The 18,254-nt window shown below is 39.3% G+C and overlaps 1 non-coding gene across 1 annotated transcript; it reads right to left on the bottom strand.

The window, feature by feature from the left end:
• Nucleotides 1–15,636: 15,636 nt before the first annotated feature.
• Nucleotides 15,637–15,710, bottom strand: TRNAN-GUU. The gene has a single exon. It is a non-coding gene; the product is annotated as a tRNA-Asn (tRNA).
• Nucleotides 15,711–18,254: the final 2,544 nt, after the last annotated feature.

Below are 18,254 nucleotides of genomic sequence, written 5' to 3'. Positions count from 1 at the left end.
TCTTTGTATCTATGTACCTATCTTATAACCTATCTAATCTATCTATAGCCTACTGACTGTGGGCAAACTGCGCTCAAGCTGTGAAGCAGCCGAAGCCCTAAGGTGTCTTCCGGGGCCTCATAGGCTGGTCACAGGAATGAGCGGGTAAGCCCAGTCCGGCAGGGTGCGCCTGGGGCAGGCGAATGGCTGAGGCGCCGTCCCTGCAGCCACGGCCGGGGTGCCTCCCTGTGCCGCGCTGTTTGTTTTCTTCTCTTACTGCTGTTTCCAGGAAATTCTTCTTCTCCCAAACTGCGATCTTCAGATTTTGTGCCCCAATTTTGAAGTCCATCCCGTGGCAGGGGGAAGGGGGAGGAGAAAGAGAGTGTGAGAGTGAAGAGTTGGACCTCATGATCCTTTTGCACTCCTTCCAACTCATCTTATTCTGTCATTCTGTGGAAGAGAGGGAAGGAAGGATGGAATTTCTGAGTATTTATTTCCTTTTTTTTTCTTTTATATCAGAAGGGGTTTTTTTATTAAAAAATTTTTTTTGTATGCTTGACGTATGCCTATGAAAACAGAGTTATTTTATCTATATTCTCTGTTTCTAAAGTGTTTGATAGTTGATTGCTGCATCACAACTCTCGTTTGTTTTTATAACCTTGTGATTGGTGTCGGCCTCTGCGTTATGCCATATGTGACCCTTCTTCCTTGTTTATTTTCTCTCATTTTTTTTCTTTGCCATCTGGGAAAAAAAGGCCATACTACCGACAGCTTTGATTCTGCCAGCACTTGAGAAGGAAAAATTCCTCTTCTACCTCCCTAGTGCTGTGATGTCATGAAAGGTGTAAGAGAGTGTCATCTGCTTGCCACTTATTTAGTAATTTAACTATTACAATTCTGAGTAGCTGATAATTCTTCTCAAATGCTAGGAAAATACTTTTTTTTTTTTTTTTTTTTTTTTTTTTTTTTTTTTTGGAAAATTTTAAGTTTCTCTACTTACCCCACTTAAAATATTTTGAACTTTGCCTGTAAATCAGTGTGGGCCAGACTCTGAAATGCTTTTTTAATATAGTAATTGTTATATCTACAATTTAGCAGATAACATCTTAAACCTTTTGGGAGACAAGCTTAATGGTGTTCGATAATATTTCAGCAATATGATGTTTCCAACAAGATGGTGGTTGTGGTACTATTTACCGCTTTTGCTGCATCTTCAACGCACTTGAGCATAAGGCGTTTTCAGAACTTAAAACTTTTATTGTGTGTGGCATTCCTCTGGCTGACTACTGAGTAGCAGTTTGCCTTGGGCAAAACATGTTGTGTTCTTGATGAAAAAAGTGAGAATTTATCAGTGTTTTTCATCTCAAAAATCGTTCCAGATGAGCGCCCAACAAGCTTAGCATACTTTTAAAGCAAATCATGCCGAACTGATTGTGCGAGTGTCACTGAAGAATAACAGCTCCCTGGTGATGGTCAATTGGTTGGGAATTTTGCAATATAATGAGTATATAAATGGGTAGCATTTTCCATTGTGTAAATTTTGAAGACATGGAGAGGAAAAATAAATACCCCGAAATCCCTAAACCAGTAGTAACGAGTCAAAATAGTCAGGTGGATATCTTACATAGTTTAAACTTGGCAAAATTCTGCACAAGTCCCTCAGTGTAAATAAGTGTTAGCCTGTATTACATGGTCATTTGTACCATGCAATGCTTGTCTAAGCCACAATAGCCAGGTCAGGTGAATTCCACTCTTGTGACCAGCTGATGGAAGTTTGCTGTCTTGATGATTGGATACTTGCCAAAATAATTCATACAATGTTAAACATTACTCGTAGGCGAAACACATCTTTCTAATGCTATACGTCTGGTGATAAATGCTCTGAAAAATAAACATGTATAATTGTAGGCTGCTTGCAGTCTGTTATCCCACAGCCTTAGCTGGGTTCTCCTGGCGCTGAATGCAGAGGGCAGTGTGTGAGGGGTGGAGCCAGGGATTCTTCTGCAAGTGGCATATTTCTACAAAGCTCCCTCACTTGAACAGAATTAAATTTGAAGTGCTGTTTTGATTTCGCTCTTCACACAACAATGAACAATGAATAATAAAAGCTGCCAAGCTGCTTCCCCCCTCTACCTCCATAAGGAATGAGGGGGGGAAAAACGCTTTTTAGATTTTTTTTCAGTGTTAGGTGTATGTAGGTATCCATGTTTTATGTTGTCTTTTCTTTTTTTAGCTGTTTTTCCTTGATTTTGTTGTTGTGAAGGATCCTAAACACACCGCACTAAGTAACTCTCCTAAAGGATATGCAGATTGTTAAAAGGAAAGTATGAAATGCAAATGTTAGAAATGTTCCCATTCATCCTTATTCTGGTTAAATTAAAGCTGAAGGAGTCCCTTAGAACTCAATTACCTGACAAGCTTCAGGTGTGCAGACTTTGATTAACAGGACCAACTCTTTAAACCTATGGCTGTTCAGACATTTTGAGCTTCTGTGCGGGTTGTTACATGACTCTGACCAGGCTCCTGGGACTCAGAGTGTCCCTCTTTGCTCAAAAGTAGAGTTGGATTATATGTATTTTCTCACCAAATTAAGATGTGCAATCTTGTGTTAACAGATTGATGCTTAACCTATGAGAATAAAAAAGCAGCAGTACGGGGACAAAAGTGTACTGTAATGCTTTTTAAAAAAAATTAAGAACTTATTGTGAAACCTTTATTGTTTTTAATGCTTGTTATTTTCTTTGAATGCCCTTCATGAACTAAAGAAATTGGAAAATGTGAACATACTGGAAAGGAAGGGATGCAAAGTATTGAAAGGACATTTAAAACTAGGGTAAAGTATTGCTTAATGTTTACAGAAAATGTGTGGGAAGCTGAGTATTTTTGTGTATAATATGTTGATGTACTTTACAACAGTGCATACAAACCACGGAAATGTCACCGAAACTATGCAGACATAGACCAGATGAGTAGTGTGCCTATACCTTCCTGTTTTTTCTATCATGTATAGAAAATTGCGGACTTGTATCTTTTGCTAATTTTTGTTGGTGTTTTGGAAAGAAAGAAAATGTAGGCTCGAGCCCATTTAAATAAAAAAGGCAGAATTACAGAAGAGCAAATGGCTACGTAGATGCTCTGTGTTGACACCGCACATAGTAACAGATTTTATTACATAAAATAAATCTAACCTGGCAGTGTCTCTTCATATGCATGTCTGAGGCCTTCTAGAATGCTGATAACTGATGGAAGTCTGCCTGAGGGGTGTTTTGGACAAATTCTATTAATAAAGGTTTTGGAATTAAGGTTGTGGCTTGAGGGATTTGTGAGAGGGAGGGGAAGGAAAAGACTATTCAGTCTGAGAAGAGCAACTATTTAATAATATGTAAAAACAAAGGGTTGGGTTAGTGGATGTATCATGGACTTTAGAGAGAATGGCAAACATCTGTGTGTATGAATCTGCCTCCCCCCGTATTCCCTCCTCACAATACCAGGCTGATAAATCATTCTGCAGTCGAGTGCCAGGTACATGACATAAGTTTTGGGAAGAATTAAACACCACACTTTACAGCAAGGAAGACTGAAAATCTTTCATGAATATCTGACAAGTGCCATCTTTAGTAGTGATGTCTGACCTAATAACACTTTATGTCTTCCCTGTTTCATGTGAAAAATCCAGGCTTTGCTGTAGCACAGCAAGTAATTGCTGCTTGTGTTATGTTCTGACAAACACCCGCTGCAGACACGAGACAGAGCAGTGTAAGTTTTGGCTTCCTAAGTTGAAATTGTCTCAGTGTTGGATTACTGCTTTGCAAATGAACAGCGTGATTTTTTCTTTCTTCTTTTTTTTTTTTTTTCTTACTCTGGTCTTGTGGTCTGATATTAATACATTTTTGAAATGGAAACTCAATGAATTAGATCATTTTTCTCAGTTTTTATCCCTTGGGATATCTAACCTATGTTGCTTGTTTTAATTAAATTACCACATTTTCCATATGATTAAATGCCTGAATAATGAAAACTTATGGGACTCAGTTTTAATGCACCATGTATGAGCGACGAGGGGAAACATACGATTTTACTCAAAGTGAAATCTTTTAGTAGCAAGCATTTCACTTAATTTCTTTTCAGATCTAGTGAAAGTTGCAGAACAGTAAAATAGAAAATATGGTATCAGATGGTGGTGTTCAATAGGTGGGAGCAAATATTCTCTGAAGGAAGTAGTCTGATGGGAGCAGAACAGAAAACGGTGTCATGTGTTCTGGGGGCATGCCAGGCAAATATTTTCACTGTTATGGTATAGTTCGCCTTGGGTTTTGGGGCAAGGGCCACTAACTATATAGTAAGGTATGTCTTGGAGGAAGTTTTTTCATTTAGAGGTGCCTGGGGTTTAAATCAGGACAGGATTTGGCTTAGCATAGATAGGTACTGGGTATCTAATCTAAAAACCATGCCAGTCATTTTTAAGTCCTGAGCGGTAAAAGCAGGCAAGAAGTCAGGAACTTCAAGTGAGTAAAAATGCATTTAGAAGTCCATTTAATTTTAGTTGCAGGGGAAGACCGTACTGCAGTTTGTTTGCTTGGTAAGCACATTCTTACTTCACTGTATTAGGATCGATAGGGGATGTGCTACGGTAGTGGCATAGACACCCACTCTTGCATTAGGTGAACTCAGTAGCTTTGCAGAAATAGCTGGGTATCATGCAGGACCAGTTTCCTATCCTGGCTTTCGAGCTCTTTGATGTCTGGCTTTATTAAATTTTAAAGGCTGATAAGAAACTCTAAGCTGCTGATGAGGAAACCAAACTTCAACAGAGTTCTCAAACCATCCTTCTACCTTGCCTATGTCCTATCCTAGCTGCATCCAGGTAACTTTTTCCTCTGTCTCCAGATGGCTAACTTGCAGCCTATTCAATTTATTTGGTTTTTAAATATCTTCGCTAAATTAATTTGGTACCAATTATGTTCAAGACATTTATAACATTGTAGTATCAGATTCTTGGACTGGCCCACTTTTTATCTTTAATACTGACCCACTAACTGAAAATTCTTTCTAGTTTTCTGTCATTAGCAAGTTCTTGTTTGAAAACAGATGATAACTGACAATAAATTTGAAATCAATATCTCTCACCTTGAGTAATTTTCAAATTTTGTTCAAGAATTTAGCAGTACAGCTAAGTGACATCTCCATTCTAACAGTTTCTTCATTTACTTTTGTATTTCTGCAATCTTCCCTGTTTTTCAGCTTTGAACTTGTGCTGTGATGTGCTCTCCTTATCTGGAAGTTTGATTAGATTGCCAAAGAAAGATCTGTCTTATATTTTAAGTAGACCCATGTTGTATTTGATGAAATTTTTCAACTACTATTCTGTTTTGAGTGTGCTCTGCCCTTGATTTTCGTTTTTTTTTCTGTATTTAAATTTTGCATTGCATTGAAGCCAGGTTCATGTGTTTATTAGGTTTATTCCTTCTCTGTTGTTTTTAGCTATAACTATTCCATGGGTTGTTTACAGGTGTTATTTCACTGATCCTGTGTAATTTTACTGGCAGGCTGGATCTAAGAAGATTTCAATTTCTCCAATTTTTGATGGAGTTGAAGACAGCAGGAAGTCTAGAGGATTGGGTGAAAGGCAAAAAGAGATGCTGCATTGTTTTTTTTGAATTTGAGAGGAGTTGATGCTTCATAACCTTGGCATTTCAAATCTTCCCCGGTAAGAAATGAAGAAAGAAATTGTGATGATCAAAGACATACAGGTTGAAACAGTTAAAATAATTTTTCGTAAAGATCACCCCATATTTTTGTTTTTACTTCATTGTGGTAGTTCTTTGAGATGCATAAGGTCTGTTGTAGTTATTTTTCAACAGGGGTTGTATGCCCTTTCTTTGAGTGTTAGTGATGACAAAGGGCCAGGTAGATTACTTTTTGTTCTGCTATGGCATATTCTGAGAGTCTTGCTTTGATTCCTGTAGGATCTTTATACTTAGATTCAGAAAGGGAGCTTATTTTCTCCTTTTCTTTGATGTTTCATTCATGTTCTGTGAATGTTAGAAAGTGTTATAACTATTTGTCATAAATTGACTTTGTCTCCTGTGATGGGGAGAATCACTGCTGTGGTAATACTTTATTGGGATTAAATTCTATGTAGGATATCACTACTGTGATGTGGTGGGATGGGCTAGGAGAGGCCATTTTTCATTTTCCGCTCTCCAGTTACTGTTAACAGGTTTGTTGGATTAGTCACTCTCCTTTTCTTCCTCTTGCTCTTTCCATACAACTCACATTTTCCTTCCCATAATCTATCATTCTACTTTCCTACCAAACAGAAAAGAACCATTTGTTATAATTTTAAAAATAAATGTTAAACAACCAGGAGTAAAGAAAGTTAACAGACAGCCAAATAGTTTTCACTGATGATCTTTCCTGATCTTTGTCCCACTGCATAAATAAGGGAATAACTAAACTACGACTACATTCAGAGATGAGCAAAATGCATATGTGAATGTTTATTAGCTTTCCACTTCAGAGATTTATTTCCCTTCTTGTTTAAATATTTTGAGAAACATACTGCAGCATTTAAACATGAAAAGTATACATTTCATATAGCTTTCCAGTTTCTGCTCTTCTATGGATGAAATCAAAAATATGTTGGCTTTGAAGCATCAGCATTTCCAGCCTGACCTCTGGATGCCTACTAGGCAGTAGTGAAAGAATTTTGAGGAGAAAAAAGTGTGTTTCATACTTGCATTTAATCAAGAGACATTGCTGTCTCCCAGATTTCTGCATCTCCGCAAAATGTAACAGTACTTATTTCAAAGCCAAGTTTTAGACATTCCTCCAATTGGTAGTCACTGAGGCAACAGTTATAGCTGATTATTTTGAGAGGACAACATGGAAGAGCTGATCATGGAAGATAACTTGGGTCTAAGTCATTTGTATGTGACTCAGTTTGAATTCTATGTAAGGATTCACTGAAACAGATGAGTAATTAGTCTAAGTGAGAGAAAGACTTCCTAAAGTCTTCTCAACTGGTTGAACTTAGGGACACAAAAATTAATAGCAAGTAGTTTTGAGGAAGATCACTAATGTTAGGATTAGCATTTCAATAAAGATATTAGAAACAGTAACTCAAGGCTCTACAAGAAGTTATCACAGGGATTAATGAATTTAAAAAAGCTAAATCTTGGTCGCAGGGTAGATTTATTAATGGGATGGTATAAAACTATTGCCTGCAGTATTAGAAGATCCAGGAAGTTCTTAAAATTCTATGCCCTTCTGCAAGGGAAAGATTTACCAGAAACTAGACAGTTCCATATCTCAAGAAGGAAAATGGAATCAGTAGTGAAATATTGTTCATCCAGGGAAGCACAGCAATATCAAGAAGGTAAATAGAATAACTATGAATAGCTGATGGAATAGAGATTGGCCATAATATGATTAAAAACACATACATGGAAATATTGTCTCAATTCCTATCAAGGAACTTACTGTAGATTAATGAGAAGATGACGACTAGCAAAGACTTTCCTAAAAAGTTGCTGTCATGATGCAGATGGAGGCAAAACATGGAGCTCAGAAACATGAGGGCTGGACAAATGGAAAGGGTTCGTGTAACTCATCAGTTACAACTCCAGTATCTGCCCTATAGAAAGTCAAAATGATTACTTATGTATTACTCTGCTCTCAGTAGTGAGCACTGGTATAGCCTTCCACCCCCCTTCAAATGTTAATTTTGAGCATAAAGGAAGCCTTTCTGGCTTCTTCTGGATAGCTGTGGAAAACTGATTTTTTGTCTGTTTTTCATGAAACAGCCTTTTTTTTAGACAGTACTCTAGATCCTCTGTATTTGGAATGACAGGTAATAAAACACAAATGCTGGGCTTTGGGAAAGGAAGTGCAAGATTAGAGGGAACTTTGTGTTAGAGCTCTTCCTGCAGTCAGTTTTGGAATACTTTTTTTTCTTTTTCTTTTCTTTAGAGCTTGGAGGGACTTAAAACATGAAGGAAGCACAAAACACCAAGTAGAAAGACCTGGGTGGTCTTGACAGCTAGACTCTTTGGAGACCCAGCAATACAGATTGCATAACATGGATGTAGAGACTATTTCTGAAGGTGTTAATTCATTTATGTGATGAGTTTATGGAAAGAGTAAACAGCATCCAGGATTTCCAGTAGAAACATGGAGTAACTTTAACCACCCAAATACAAGTCCTGATGCACAAGACTGTGAATAGTGCAGCAGTGAATATAGTTCTAGTCACCAGTGTCTGAATTAAAAGATATGCAGACAAAGGCAAGCTGGAGTATCAGGGAAATGGAAAGTCAGTTTTTGATGACTAGAGAGCTTGACTTGTTTGCTGTGGCAAGCAATGGCTGAAAGCAAACATGATTTCTTGGTATTGAAGGTTAAAATATTTTTTTCTATAAGAAAAGGAGTTTTTTTGTCCATAAATAAATTCAAATAAGAAATGGGAAGATTTATAATATTACAGAGAGACCTTTCTGTCATTTTTAGGCTAGACCGTGTGTGCTTAGTTTGAGTTGCATGAGATTGTCTACACTGAACTTGATGATCCAAGTCATAGGACAAGTTGAGGTCTTTGATGTTTGGAGATTTTTTTTAATGTATCTCTAGGCTGATGTTATTGGCATGTCTGTCCTTTCTTGTGATTCACGTCTGTGTTTTACTGTGTTTACATTTGCATTGTCACTGACTCACTGGGGTTTGGTTTTTCTTTTTTGTTCAACAGAATATTTTTCAGTCTATTGGGTGAAGGAGGTATAGGGATTACTGAATGTGATGTTTGCTAGGGATTACCTCCCAAGATATGAATGGACTGACAAAAATGTAGGTACTGCAGGAACATAGTTGTGGTTGGTATGTCTCTTTTCCCAAACAGATGGTTTGGTCCTGACCTTCCAGTGTAAACAGCCAGAAGAACTGTAATTTGTTACTTTGGAAAAAGTTTTGTCCTATAAACATTTATCCTCAATAATAAACTCTCCCAGAGATTAAATAGTAGTATAAACAGGCAAGGTATATCGACATCAGGCTTCTGAAATTCCCACCAGCAAAATATTTTAACACAAGTAAATGTCTAATATTATTAATTTAGTAGTTTTCTTCTGTTTAGTACTTGTGATTCAAGAGACTGCCAGCATAGCTGGTTACTGAGATGGAAAGGTTTTTTATAAATATTTATAGTAGAAATCTCAGTAAAATGGTAGGGGTTTTGTACCTGAAGTGGGGGACACTTGCCATATTTTATCTATGAAGTTGTACTGATGCAAGGTGAGAATAACTCTGCTGATCTCACTGGGGTGTTTGAAAGAAGAGAGATAGTTAATTGGTTGTTTACAGAGAGCAAATATGATACCTGTTAGCTCTGAATATTTCAATTTATGTTGTCTTCTCTGATTTAAAAGCCTGAGACTTGCTACAGAAGAGCTAGAATAATGCTTTCAAAGTAAGCTTTCAAGGCAGAGAAAATAAAACAATTGAACAAGACCAACCTTTTATACAAACTGTCTAAACAGATCAAAATCAACCTGAAAAATGTCTCCTGAGCTGCCTGTTAAACTCCTTGTACTTCACCAGTGTGATTTATAGAACTGCAGTAATATGGGAAGAGGAACATAAGTTATTTTGCCTCGGGCAGACCTGCTTAATTTAACCCTGTCTCACTCTGCTTCCAGGTTCAGACATTCAACAATGAGGGTGCCCTGGCATCTTGTAGTCTCTACTAACATGAAAAAACTACTGCAGATTTTCAAAATATGAAGAATGTGGGTGGTATTTCAGAGCATAGGTATTCTTTCAGATGTTAAAAATGTTTTACTCATAAACATTTGCTCCAACTTTAACTTATCTTTATCAACTTTTCCATGGGAAAAGAGGGAGAACAGAACTTAAAATTGTTGTGGCTGGCATTTGCTTGAGGTATTTGCCAGTTTTGAGCAAAGAGAATAATACTAAAACTTCCTGTGGCCCTGCTTCAAGTGTGACTTATCTAAATCTAGGCTCCTTTTTCATCTGTGTCTCCATTAACTTTGGTCTGATAAGTTGTATTTTTATACGTCTTCAGCCTTTTCTGTAAAGACTTGTAATTATTTAATTTTGCTTGGGTTTTTCTTTGTGTGTGTGTTTCATATTCCTTTTGTTTATGAAAATGGTGATTGTGCTTATATTGCCCTTTCTAAGTAACTTTATAAAGCAAATCCAGATACAGTAAACTGGAACCCAGGGCAAATAAAAGACTAAAAGTTATGATTCTTGCGTATATATGCAACTTTGTGCTTAGGAATAAATGTTTTCAGGTATCCTCAGTTTGCTTTATCAAACACCGTGAATATATCAATTCAGTAAGGAGTAAGAGTTGGAGATAAATGCAATGTTTAGTTGTTAACTCCCAGTAGAAATCTTCTGAAATAGTCTCTTGGTATGTTAAAGCTGTTGGTAGTTCATTTACTTGTATTTGGTTAGAGTGGTGTAGTTTTACCATACCTTTGCAGTATGTTTTAGCTAAAGGGCAGAGTGTTGTCTGAAGTGTTCGAGTGTAGGAAATTGGTGGTTCAGAGACCTTGCTGTCACTAGTGTCTCTGAGATGAAAATATTTCAGTTGAATGTTAAAATGTGCTCTGAAAGTCACTGTCTTCTAATGTGACTGATGGTTTTGCATATTTTGCCACGGCCCGAAGGAGGGGGAGTAGGGACGTGACACTGCACAGAGGGTTCTGACATGGTAGAAGGTCAGGGTGCAATGGCCCCTTTATTGAGGGGAACAAGTACTTATATAGGGTTCGGGTGAGGGGAAGTCTGATAACTGGGGTGGAGCATGAGATTGACATCTCAGGGTAACACAGGATTGGGAAATGAGGGAAAGGTGGGAGGAACTTGGGGGTATCTAGGGGAAGGGGACCAATGGGAGCTCACTCCGCACTGCGGCACTTATCAGTGTGGGATGAGCGGGAAAGCAGGGGAGAACAAGGTGGTAAACAACTTTTGGTGGGAAAACGTGTGGGCAAGTACAGACATGCCCTGTACAGTACAAACCAGGGGGATTAACATGTGGGTATATAGAACACGACATAAACTAGGGAATAACATGAAAGTTCATAAATAGTCGACTTCTTTAGGCTCCGTATAAGTCTCTCCAGGCTTTAAATCTCTCCCAGTCACTCTGATGTTCCTCCACAAAATTTCATGGATTTATATAACTGTCCAAGCAAAGGAGAATGTTGTATCACTAGGGGAAACCAGGCTTATGGTTTAATTCCCATCTTTGCACTATATGTTGTTGGTGTAAATTTATTGAAGTAGCTTCTTGAAAGGAGCAGCATATATTGAATTCTTAGGTAGTTTTGGCATCTGATTAATTCTTAAAACTCCTACCCCCTCTGCCCTTGGTTCGCTAGTTTTGTTTCATCTGTAAAGGAGACATCAGAAGGATGCCTACAGTATAATTGACTCCAGTATTAATGAATCCCTGAGACACTGAAGTAACAGTGGTGCTGCTTGCCTCTGAAAAATGCTGCCAGACAGCCAGCTCTCACTGGATACATATGGAAAAGAGACAAGGAAGAAAATGTTTTTAAGTGAATATAATGCTATACATATACACTCACTAGATTTTGGCATGAAATTGGACAAGGAGGAAATGGCTCAAGTCAAGGGCAATATCAAAAGAGGAAAGGCATTATACTATGACTAAGGGAGACAGTGGTTTAAACCCCGAGACCCACTGCCCACTTCCCTACTGCCACAGCTTGCCACAGAAGGTATTTCAAGTAGTTAAAAGATAAAAAGCAAAACACCAACTTTGTGCAAAAGGAAGATAGACCTGGGCAACTATTTTCTGGCTGCACAGCTATTTAAGTTACAAAGCAGTGGTGGAATTGGGCTGTTCTTTTAAATAAGGCTGAAAGCTGTTCAGCTGCTGATAGTCTGAGGGTCCCAGAGAGGGGTATGATGTCAGTCCCTGCCAAGTTAGAGCTAAACTTTCTCTAGAAGGCTTAGGCACTGCTTTCTGAATTCCAGAACAAGGCACTTCTCATTTGCTTTCTCAGTTAGGGCCCTTAAAACAGGTGTAGCGAAGCTTTGTTTGGGTAGGGGTCAGGACCTATCATGCCAAAAGCACACTGTGTCTACCATGATAGAAAAGGATTGTTGCTATTTTCTTACCTATATAAGTCTTGGCAAAGACAGGATGTCGTTAAACATCAGAGGGAACCAGAACAGACAAAGCTCCCTAACAACTGCTATTTATGTGCTGCGCAGAAGTACCCTATTCTGTGTGAATTGGTTTGCCATTGAAATGGGATGTGGGAATAACTGTGGGAAATCATCTTGAAATGCAGCACTGGAAAGCTCCACTACAGACATAGTGGTCTGTAGGAAACAAGACAGAGAGGGGGGCAAAAAAAAAAAGTCAAAGAACAACAAAAGATCAGTCAGTGAGAAAATAAATATCTCCTATGTGGTGTTCTCCTCTTAATTCCTGATTTTTGGTTGTTGCTGGAGCATGGATTAGTGGTAGCTCAAGACTGTTTTTCAGTAATATTCATAGGGGGATTATAACTTAAAATGAATTCCTGAATTCTGTAGATTTAATGGTTTCTAGGAATTGGGGCTTAAGCCTGTTCCTGTTCTGAAATGCAGAATACCAAATTTAAATTTCAGTAGTTAAATATATGATGTCTGAGTGAGAGAATTCCTGAAAATCTGTACATGGTTACCATTATTTTTTAATAAGTTTATTGTGGTACTCCTACTGGCTCTGAAACCACACTGACTTTCAGGAAGGATTCCTTCTGCTATAGTGGGTATTAGTCTGTTCAAGAGTATTCTTGCCAGGATTTTGCCAGCAATGGAGAGCAGAGTAATATCACGATAGTTTGAGCAATCTGATTTAATACCATTTTCTTATATAAGGTGATGATGACTGCATCACGAAGGTCTGATGGTAGTTCACCGAGCTCCCAGCAGCGCACCACAAACTTGTGAAATTTGGTGTGGAGTGCAAGGCCCCCATGTCTCCAGACTTCAGGTGGAATTCCATCAACCCTGGCTGCCTTGCCGATTTTCACCTGCTGTATGGCCTTGAGGGTTTCTCCTAAAGTGGGGGCAGTATCCAGTTCATACTTTACTGGTTGTTGTGTGATGGACTGAATTGCTGAATCTTGAACTACATGGCTAGTACTGAAGAGAGTCTGAAAGTGTTCAGACCATCGATTCAGAATGGAGGTTTTATCTGTTAGAAGGGTTTGACCATCAGTGCTGACTAGAGGGCTTTGGACCTGGTATGTAGGCCCATATGCTGTTTTCAAGGCCTCATAGAAACCTTTGTGATCACCTGTATCTGCGCATAATTGAGTTTTTTCAGCAAGATCAATCCACCACTTGTTCTGGATGTCACGGAGTTTCTGTTGGAGCTTGCTGCATGCAAGACGAAAGGTTGTTTTTCTTGCGTGACAGGATGGCAGTGCAAGGAGTGCTTGGTGGGCGGTTCTCTTCTTCCTCAACAAGTCTTGGATTTCTTGGTTGTTTTCGTCAAACCAGTCCTTGTTCTTCTTGAGGGAGAACCCTAAGGATTCTTCAGAGGATTGCAGGATGCTGTTTTTAATATGATGCCAGATTGTTACAGGAGAGGAATATTGATCACCATAACTGGTCTACTCTGACCTCAAATCGGGAGGCCTGGAGACACACCATCTATAACGCAGCTGTCTCCTTCGAGAACACACGCAGGATCACTCTCGAGGAAAAAAGGCAACGCAGAAAGAATCGTGTATTGCAGAATACACCATCTAAGCAGTCTTTCTGTTGTGCCTTTTGCAATCTGTCACGTATTGGCCTCATAAGCCACCAGCGTGCCTGTAGCAAATGTGGATAGAGCCTTCCCAAATCTTCGTTCGCGAAGCCTAGCCATGAATAAGTTTATTAGGTTTCTTTAATATTTGTAAGTAGTTGATTGTTTTCCTTCTGATCTTCTGCAGCTACGTCTTCAAGCTTGGAAATCTTGCCCTTCAGGGATGACTCCTTGGAAATGACTGTACTAAATGAGATGAGTACCTGGCATTTATGCTGGGTCAAAGACTCAGATTTATGGGTAAGTTCATGCCATCTACTTGGAAGGGCTTTCAGTATGGCAGCTGGAGATTTTCCGGACTCAAAGCACGTGGTTTTTGGTCGAAGGAACAAAATCGATGAATGCTCACAGATAAAGCAAGTGTATCAAAGAGATGTCCTCAGTTTTTGTTGTTGACCTGTATAGAAAAGATCTAGAGATAAAGGTAACTGATGGAATGTGTTTCAATACACTTGTTTTGCTATAGTTATCTTACAGCAGCTTTCATTAGCTATATGAAGCAGGAATTTACTGTCAGTGGAGGTGGTTTTAATTATGCATATGTGTGGTAGTTTGGCCTAGGCCTTCCTTGGTGACCAGTTTGTAACCAAGGAAGGGTCCAGATTTACCCAGTATTCCCTACGATTTTTATGTAAGCCAGACTGTAAGAAGAAAGGAGGAGAGGCCTTCGCTCTTTTTTCCTTCCATTGACTTGGAGGTGCAGGTTCCCTGCTGTTGAGTCTGCTGTGTTGGGGAGCGAGGCCTGGTTAGGCCTTGCCGACCTTGGAAGACAGCGGTTGCCGGCGATCGTTCCGGAGCGACTCTCGGTTGTCCCAAGGAGAGTAGTGAGATATTTCTTTGCTAACTCTTTTAGTTGTTAGATATTGGGCTACTAATCGGGATATATATATATTTTGTTTTGGTTTTGTTCCTTTTCCCTTCCCCCTTCCCTTTCCCTTGTGAAATTGTATATATTTCAATTGTGTATAACTGTAACATAAGTGTAAATATATTTTTATATATTTATATATATCACTTTAGCTGTCTCTCTCTCGTTTCGGGTTTTTCTTTGTTGTTTTTCTCCCTCTTCTCCCTGAGGTTTGGGTGGGGGGGGACACGGGACACTTCTTGTTGTAAGGTTTGGAGACTTGGCAGGGAGCCAGCTTCAAACCATATCACTCTTATCTGGTGTTTCTGCCCGGTTATCTTTGGTTTGTTTTGGTTTTGCCACGATTGTTTAGGAACAAGTCTGGGAAGGGAGCCAAGTTGGTGCAAACACTGCCCATTGTTTGGGAACACTACCAGGAGAGCTGCCAAGAACCTTTTGTTTATATAAACATAGCTTTGTTTGGGAACAAAGGAAGAAAAATATATAAACATGGCCTTTTTATTCATTTTCTTGGTTATTTTGGCCATTTTAATATATGTTTCTGGGTATCCAGTGAGAACTAACCCAGAAGGCATCTACCAATATCTGCCTTTCCTTAATTATGACATCAAAGGCCTAGTGACTGAGGTCCCTGGGATCAAAATTGGCCCCAATCCTTACCTAAATTGTTTGGCAACGGTTCTACTATTCCTAAAAGCCATGGAAGTGGTGTTTAACATTGGAAAGGTGGTGTGGTACTGCTTTCCTTGTTGCAGGAAAGGCCAAAACTCAAAGGGATTTGCTGGAACTTTGGGAAGGGCCTTGAGAAAACCAGTCTCTGGATGGCAAGGAATCTGGGCCAACTTTGGTAAATTGGTAGGGCGCGTGACACCTCCCATTAGTTGGGATTTCACACCAGAGCAGGTGTTTGATCCTGACAAAATGGCACCATCCCTGGGTGGGCTCGAACCACCAACCTTTCGGTTAACAGCCGAACGCGCTAACCGATTGCGCCACAGAGACCGCAATCTGGACCCTTCCTTGGTTACAAACTGGTCACCAAGGAAGGCCTAGGCCAAACTACCACAATATGTTTATTTTATTTAGATCTGTGCTATTTTTTTATTGGCAACTTAAGTGAATACTATTATTGAAAAATCACTTCAGGTTTAATTTACAGAATTTCCGTGGTTCTGTACCACCTCACCTCTCAGACAGATGTACAATAACATATTTTTGGCAACTGCTGCATGCATGTGTCCTCTTCTTTCACTGCTGTCTTGCTGCTCGTAGTGGCTCCAGATGTACTGCCCATTGCCTGTGAATTGCAACCTTTACACTGGAAGAATTCTGGGGCTGGTTTATCTGAGCTTTTTGGTATGCCAAACTTTTTCCTCTTTTAGGGGATTATAGAACTTGAAGTAGGGACCAATCTGTCTCCTACTTACAAAACAGAGGAGTAGAGAAAGGGACTTGAGCTGTGGAGATGGCTTTACCATCATTCCCATCCTTCAGCATGTCTTTGGCTTGCCATCTTCTCTTTTCTTAGCAAGGCATGTGAGAGCTTCACATCAAGATGCCATCTTTGTTTTTATGTAAGTTCTCAAGAGGATGAAGTATGAACATTTTTCTTGCATGTTTTACTTAAATATATATTTCCAGGATTGCATTTTTACTTAACTTACATTAATAAAATTTTAGAATACAGTTTGGGGGGGGGGAAGCCACCTTTCTTTCATGTTTTGTTGAAATTTGCATTTGTTTTGCCTAAAATTGCTTACTTTAATGATCTCTGCATTTAAAAGAAAATATGCAGCCACAGTTTGCTTTCATTGTTGGAAAATCAAACGACAGAACATAGACCTCTGTAAACAGAGATGATTAAATTCTTCTAGAACCACGGCAAATCTTTAATGTCAGACAAACTGTTCTCCTTTCCATCAGTTTGGCTTGTCACTTGTTATGTCATTGTGTTCATCTGAACCTAAGAACAACTCCCATTTGGTTTCAGTGTTCTGTGATCCTAATTCCAGACTGATACTCTTGACTGACAGCTGACAGTGTCAATTTATTATATTTGTACCTATTATGGTTCTATCAGTTCTGAGGCAATGATCAAGAATGAAAATAGGGTAACTGTTAACACGGGGAACTAGAGGGGAAAAGCAGAGAGGAGCATTTGGCTGACTTTTGATGATTTCTGTGGTATTTTCCAACTGAAACTCCTTTGAAAACAACATGTAGAGTAAATATATCAGGATGAACACAGGATATTGGTGTGAAACTGTTCTAGGTGCTTCACAGAAGAAAACTAGATTGCATGCCAACTCACCTGGTTTTTTGTTACTTCATTTCCTCTGCTATTTGACCCTGCACCATTGCTCCTCCACCCCACACTTTGCACAGTCCTGCCCTGCAGCTGGAAGGAAGGCTGTGCTACTTCCTTCTCTCATAAAAGCATCCTCCCCAATGCCCCACAGAACTTAGGAAAATAATGGCTTTTTCTCTCATTTTGAATTCAGGTAATTTGAAATCCAGACCATTTAATCTTTATTTTTACCTATATAAAAGAACTATGTATTATGCACATGGAGAAAACCAGTAATATGATATCTGGCGCTGTCTGAGTTGAGTTGCTTTTTCATGTCTTTTCCATGATGGCATTGTAACAAATGACCTAGGAGACCTTAAAATATTCTACTTTATTTCTTAATTCTCATGAAGAGTTTGTACATGTAGTTGTGGAAATTGCTGGGGCAACATTTCTAATAAAGTTCTCATCCAGCCACAGAAAAGATGTCAGGGGTTGGGTGCTGCAGCACAAATTCCCATATATGATCTTGGTAATAACAGTACTAGATCTGGAAGGATTACCTGGTAGCCACTGGATCTCTCCACCATGCAATCCAGTTCCCTGCTGGAGTGGTACTTGCCTGTTCTTTCTGGTAGTATTTCTGTTCCTGATCCTGAAAACTCTCACCTCTTTCCTTTTACTAGTGGTTTAAGTACTTTCCAGGCATCTTGGCTGAAGCACCAAGCATGATGAAAAGAAAAATATGAGCCTTTGCATATGTCACCTCTGTTTCTTTCAAGCTTGGAAATGAGCTGCTTTTCAGCAGGCTATGGGACTGTAGCTATTAAGTAGCTATTCCGTGTGTGGAACAGAGCTTTGAACATGACATGGGATCTCAAAGTGCAACCTGCTGGCCTCACAGAGTGTCTGTTGTGGTCCATGAAGAATGTTTTTAACTGTGGGACAGCTGATCTTTGGAGGAACAAGGAGAGAGTGTCTCCTAGGGTAGGAGTCAGTGTAAGGAAGGAGTGTGAGCACCATCAAGGCACTGGGGCTGAGACATCCCTGCAGCCATTGGGCTGCATTGCCAACCCTCATTCATCTGTCACTGCAGAAAATGTCCTAAGGGGTGGGAAATTAAATGTCACTTCCCATCCTCATAAGCTCTGGAGGGAAAAGGAAAAGGGGCTTGGAAATCTTCCTGTTTCAGCAGCACCTCTTTGTGTTGCTTTTGCACACCCTGCAGCTCAGCATTGCCTGAGCCTTGCAGGTGC

This window comes from Lepidothrix coronata, unplaced genomic scaffold (genome assembly GCF_001604755.1).
Source record: "Lepidothrix coronata isolate B3197 unplaced genomic scaffold, Lepidothrix_coronata-1.0 Scaffold171, whole genome shotgun sequence".
NCBI lineage: Eukaryota > Metazoa > Chordata > Aves > Passeriformes > Pipridae > Lepidothrix > Lepidothrix coronata.
Note: the sequence above shows the minus strand (reverse complement) of the source record. Positions and strands in the feature narration are given on the sequence as shown.